The sequence below is a fragment of the Camelus dromedarius genome, unplaced genomic scaffold (assembly GCF_036321535.1).
Source record: "Camelus dromedarius isolate mCamDro1 unplaced genomic scaffold, mCamDro1.pat HAP1_SCAFFOLD_121, whole genome shotgun sequence".
NCBI lineage: Eukaryota > Metazoa > Chordata > Mammalia > Artiodactyla > Camelidae > Camelus > Camelus dromedarius.
In genome coordinates this window covers 2384828-2391182 of record NW_026989801.1, presented here as the reverse complement: position 1 = coordinate 2391182, position 6355 = coordinate 2384828, and the positions used below count along the sequence as shown (strand labels likewise).

General features: G+C 41.3%; 1 long non-coding RNA gene across 1 annotated transcript in view; it reads right to left on the bottom strand.

Annotated features, from left to right (window-relative positions):
* Positions 1-1679: 1679 nt before the first annotated feature.
* LOC135320781 (uncharacterized) overlaps positions 1680-6355 on the bottom strand; it is a 64916-nt gene continuing 60240 nt past the window's right edge. Inside the window, exons 12-13 of the long non-coding RNA XR_010380112.1 lie at positions 5677-5890; positions 1680-3553 (exon numbers count right to left, since the gene is read on the bottom strand). This is a non-coding gene — a long non-coding RNA (uncharacterized LOC135320781). The remainder of the gene's footprint in view (positions 3554-5676; positions 5891-6355) is intronic.

The window sequence follows — 6355 nt, the reverse complement described above, 5'->3', positions numbered from 1 at the left end:
AGAGAGCAAGTGTAAAACCGGAAATCGTGATGCTGGTCAGTCTAATATCAGCTCCGTCACTGCACAGATCATCTTAACTCATTTTACTGCACTTTTTGGAATTACCTTCTTACTTGGAAAATCCCCTGTGTCAGTTAGATTTGCTAGTAAAACAATTTTTTTTCTTACTTAGTGCATCAGTGATGTTTTTAAGATGATAAAAAATTTTGCCCATGGCATTTAAACAGTTGCTTCTTCTCGTAATTCATGGTTCACGGTCTTGTATTTGTCACAACTGGAGAACTGTGTTTTCTGTGTGCAAATTCTCATTGCTTTGGTGACGCAGGGACACTTGTCCTTACTGGATGGAGTATGATAGTAGTTGTTTGCATTCTCTCTCTAAATCTGGAGTCCTGTGTTATGATTCCTGTTAACTTAAAAAATATGAATATTGTTATTTCCCTAAATAGATAACATCACACCAGTGATGTATATCAAATTGGTCCAACTAGGAATTCCAATATTAAATGAGACAGTAATTTCACAACTCACTATTCCAAAAATTTGGATTGATGGTTCAATTATACCACGGACATTACCTGTTGTAATTGAATCAATCATTGCTTTCTTCAATAAAAGTTTCCATTCCATCTGCTCTTTTGTTTTATTGTCCTTCTGTGTTTTGTTTGCTTTCTTTCCCAAATATATATGATTTTGGATTTTGTCATTGAAAATCCTTGCTGGTTTTGCTACCTCATGCTGCAGAGAAAGCCTTGTGACTGTTTTATAGTCACTGATTTCATGGTTGTATGAGTGCTTAATGCCACCTTGCAGGGATGTGGAGACCTAATGAAGTGTGTGCATAAAAGGCTTAGTCTACATTGAGTGCAGGGTTAGTGTGAGCAGATCATGTCATCAGTATCATAGTTAATCCATTACAATCATCCTCTGTTAATCAGTGTTATCATTCTAAAGTCTCCAGGAGAGGAAATATAGTATTCTAAATGCAAATCTTTGCCATTCTTTTAGTCAATTCAACACCTTTAAAGCTTTCCTGTAATAGGACTGTGTGCCTGGTATCCCTAGTTTTGCTTCTCCTGACCCAGGACACGGTCTCCACGGCTGATGATCCATGAGACACTGGATTCTTGGTCCCATGGCTCTGTGTGTTCTGGGACATCTGGGGACTTCAGCACTGTTTTAGGGGCTTTGGGTCCCACCTCTTCATAGCATTGCTGAGATGAGATCTGTGGGTTCACCCTCATTCTTGAGTGTATGGTGCATTTTTTATAGAACCAACACACGCCACTGTGGCAGCACTGCTTTGATCACGTGCTGGGGCAGCGTGTGCTTGTCAGTTCTTGGGTTTAAATTTTCTGTTCAAATTTCTAAAATGGGGTATATTGACAGATACACTCCATGTAAACAGAATCTCTGTGGGGTTTTCAACAACTTCTAAGAGCATAAATATTCCTGAAGCAGCTAATCTTCCTCCCAACAAGTGAGGAGCAAGCCGGCAAGTCCTGGGTGCCTGTGGCGGACAAGCTGTGCAGCCCAGGCTGCTCACCGAGGAGCAAGGAGAAAATCTAAAAAACCTACTTCCATGCTGTCTTTCACAGAATCTCAGAACTGAATGTTTTAATATTTAAAGAGGGGTAATTAGTTTTTTTATATATTATTTTATTTTTTTCCTTTTTCAGTATTATTAGGTATAATTATTACAGTTCAACTCCACATACACATTGCATGTAAATACATGTATAGAGTATACTGCATGTTTTAGTTACATATATGTACTAATTATTGTTTCTAAGAACAGATTAGAGTTTCAGATTTTTAAACTTACATAGTTACCAGAGGAATAAAGCCAACTACAAAAGAATAATAAACAGAATATGGTAATCCAATCACAAAGGACAGTCAGATGTGCTTAAGCATATTCAAGAAATCAAAATAACAATTAGTTCATTTGTGGTCTTATTATTATTGCTATTAATTTTAGATTCCTCATAAATGAAGTCATATGGCATTTTTCTTTCTTTTCACCCCACTTCACTTAGAATGACAGTCTTCAGGTCCATCCATGTTGCTGCAAATTGCATCTGTTATGGCTGAGTAGTATTCCATTGTAGATATGTATCACCTTGTCTTTATCCAGTCATGTGCTGATGGACATTTGTGTTGTTTCCATGTTCTTTGTTCTATGTCCCTTCTGGCAACAATTACTGATTTTAAATATTTTCCACCTTAAAATCCTTCCTGAAGGAGACATGGTAACAGGAATCAAAAACAGTTACAGCACAGGGTTGTGTGTGATGGGCCCTAGGGCCTTGGTAGGAAGGTTGGCAGAAAAGATTTCAGATTCTGATCAAATGATTCCTCCTCTTGTAGCCCTGCTGACCTCCTCTCTCACGGCCTGCCCTACTAGTCTGACCAGTCCCTTCTGTGAATCCCACTGTATTGTGCACAAATTTTTTCCAATTGGTGTCATCCAGCAGGGACCTTAGGTGAGGCACCTAAGCTCCTGTGTTGGTTTCTTCCATCAGCCCTTAACTTCCTTGGAAGCCAGGACTGTCTCATTGCCCCAAGGATTCCTAATGCCTAGTGAGATGCCTGATACAGCTGGTACTTAACGAGCACATAAGTCAAATGGAAAAACCTGACCAAAGAAATGGCCCTCATTTTTCAGACATGCCTACTTGAGTACATAGGGTAAAATGACATGTTTTCTTGAATTTGCTGTCAAATACTTCAACAAAGGACAAGTAAAAGAACAAAGGTCTGAATAAAGGAAATATGGAAATGTTTGTGAATTCCTTAATCTGGGTGATGGGCTTATTGTACTATATTTATTGATGTATACTTAAGTTATTTTATAATTTTCTTATCATTAGCTGAATAGCAAGTATTAATACATATTAATTGAAATCCTTTGAGCCGACCAAACTTACCCCACACAAAATCCTTAATGTCCTAGTAGTGTGTCTTACAGAAATCTTTTCCCATAAAGACAGGAAAAAAGGGAAAGACAGATCTGTGCAGTATTTCCACATTGTCAAAAGACCAAAGACCGACACAAAGAAGAGATTCTGAAAAAGATAAAGAGGCTGAAATCAATGTCCTGAAAACCTAGCCAAGAATTCTAAATGTCCCAACTTAACTAACCTCAGCACTGCCGCATCAAGAATGGGGCAAGTAGAACCTTGAGGATTTTTTTTTTAAATAAATAAATAATGATCCAGTTCCTACCACAGGCAATTATGGTAAGAGTGAGTATAAGTTCTAACACCAACTAGTGTACAAATTATAATTTATACTTGATTCAAACTGCTTCTTCTATAAAATCTGAATCTTTTTATTCTTAAGACAGATTTGTGGCATATGACCTAGTGATAAAATTTTCAACTCGCTTGTATTCAAAAAGTTCACCAATGTGAGAGTTTATTACAACAACTATTGCCTTTTGGGAAACCCATGTGCCTTGTCACTCTCTTGCATAAGATTTCCTGTGGAAAATTCAATCCCTCATTCAGGAAGGGGCTGAGCAAACAGTCTGATGGAAAACCTTCATACACTGCAACACAAGAAAATGAAAATGACAGTGAGCAGCACGTGAAGCCGGCAGACACACACAGCTCATGGCTGTGTTCCCGCCATGACTTTCTGTAACCAGCAGGGAAAATGTGCATTTCAAGAAATAGACATAAACAATTTTCAGGACCTGAGCACATAATTTCCCTTTCAGGGTTTAGTGGGCTTCCATTTAATTCTATGAGAAGTGTTTAAAACAACAGAACAACAGCTGAGATATGGTTTAAAGTAACATTTGTCTTAGTGAAAATAAAGCCAGCTGATAGTTATCATTTTTACTTTATTTGATCTCACTCTCCTACTTTACCTCCCCAACCTCCTCCACAAAATGATGGTGAACATCCCCTCCTGGGTCAGAAGGCTAAGTAGAAAGTACCAATCACATGGAGGTGTGCTTTGTTGTTTTATGTTTCAAAAGAAACATGTTTCATTCATGTGATTTAAAATTAAGATCAAGAAACAAACTCTATTCAATGAATGGTAGCCAACACATGTCGTCATAGCTGCTCATCAGGTTTGGCCCCACGTTACACACATTTACATGGACATGTGACATGTGCTGTCATGGGACATGGTGAGTGGGGACAGGGTCTCTGCTCTCACAGAGCACAAAGCCTGGTGGGGGAGGCAGTGTTCAATCATTGCCTTTTTTTAATGTACTTACAAATTATGGAAAATGCTATTTAAAAACAACAAAGTGAGTCAATGAAAGTGAAAAATTCAAGGACAGTATTTAGGCTGAGGGAAGACAGGGAACCTCTTTGAAGAGCTGACACTCCACTGAGACCCAAAGGACAACTCCGGTGCTGCAGGTGAAGGGCAGGGACACATTGATAAAGGGCTGATATCCAGAATACACCAAAATCTCTTTAAACTCAACAAGAAGAATGAATAACCTGCTTAAAAAATGAGCAAAATGCCTCAACACACACCTCAACATAGAAGGGAACTAGATGCCAAAGAAATCTATGGAAACATGCTCCACAGCATCTGTCATCAAGGGGCTGCAGACTGAAACAGCGAGGTATCACTGCACACCTGTCAGAACTGCCAAAACTCAGAACACTGACAGCACCAAATGCTGGTGAGGATGTGGAGCGTCAGGAATTCTCTTGCATTGCTGGTGGGAATGAAAAATGGCCCAGATACTTTGGAAGGCGGTCTGGCAATTTTTTACAAAACTAAACGTACTCCTACCATATGATCTGGCAACTGTGCTCCTTGGTGTTTACTGAACAAAATGGAAAATTACGTCCACACACAAATCTGCATACAGATGTTAATAGCAGCTTTATTCATAATCACCAGAACTCAGAAACAACTAAGCTGTTCTTCAGTAGGTGAATGGATAAATAAACTGTGGTCCAGGCAGAAAATGGACTATTTATGATGTTAAAATGAAATGAGTTATCAAGGGATGGAAAGACATGGAGGAACCTTAAATGCATATTACTAAGTGAAAGAAGCCAATCTGGGAAGGTTCTGCAACTGTCTGATTCCAACTGTATGGTGTTCTGGGAAAGGCAAAACCACAGAGACTAAAAGATCAGTTACTGTCAGAGGCTAGAGGGGAAGGAGTAATGAATGAGGTGCAGCACGGAGCATTTTTAGGGTCACTAAGACAGACTACTCTGTATGATGCTGTGATGGTAGAAACGTGTCATTGTACATCTGTCCAAACCCACAGAGTGCGCACCACCAAGTGTAAATCCTAGTGTCAACTATGGGCTCTTGGTGATGATGACGTGTCAGTGTAGGTTCACCCATTGTCGCAAATGCACGCTCAGGTACAGGCGTCAATAGTGAGGAGGCTGTGGGGACAAACTGCAGTTCATACACCCAATCCAGCCCCAGCCACTGCTGTGAATAAAGCTCTGTGGGTGTGTGGACTGTCCGGCTGCTCTGGCGTCTGAACAGCAGAGCTGAGCAGCTGCACCAGAGATCAGGAGGTTTGCAGATCCTGAAATATTGACTCCCAAGCCCTTGACAGAAAAAAGTCTGCTGTGTCCTGCTCTACACGAATCACAATTCACCCTGATGAGACAGGAGAGCAGGGCCCAAACAAGGCATGGTTAATCGGACTGAAGCAATTTTTTAATTCCAAACCTTTGTTGAAGTCCTGCAGATCCAGTGACAGACTGTAGCCGGGAAGCGTCTGCAGAAGGAGTCGGTAGCAGGCCTTCCCGCCAGGGTCCGGGATGCCGGGGGCCACGCGCTGCACGGGGGCCACCCACTTGAAGAAGACGGACTTGCAGTGGAAGCCGATCAACTCATAGAGCTCGGAGAGGATGCTGCGCTGCTGAATTCTCTCCTAGGAACGCTGAAGCACAGGGAGAAAAGCAACAAGCATCTGAACGAAACATGTAAGTGAAAAAAGACACGTAAAAATGGTTTTCCCATAAAACAGAGACCTGATGACACAGGAAGAGGAAGGCTGACTTCGTGCACTGATGGGACCGGATGCAGAAATGCAGGGAAGCAGCGCTGTGCAGATGCTCCAGACCCCCTCCGGCCCCACCTATCCACGTTCATCCTGTCCTTTTCCTAGAAAGGCCTGTATTCCCTGAAACAGAAGAATCTGCTCCCTACACATGAGACGCAGAGAAAGGAAGGAGCAAAAGAAAGGGAAAGTGAAGGAACAACGTTTCATCTAGACCCTAGTATTTGGGCAGGACTTTCACCAAACACACATCTTCTCAAAGCACAGAGCACACAGTGAGAGGCTGACAGTGACTGCGACTTCTGCTCCTTAAGCACCAGCTACCTGCCAGCACTCTGCGCCCCT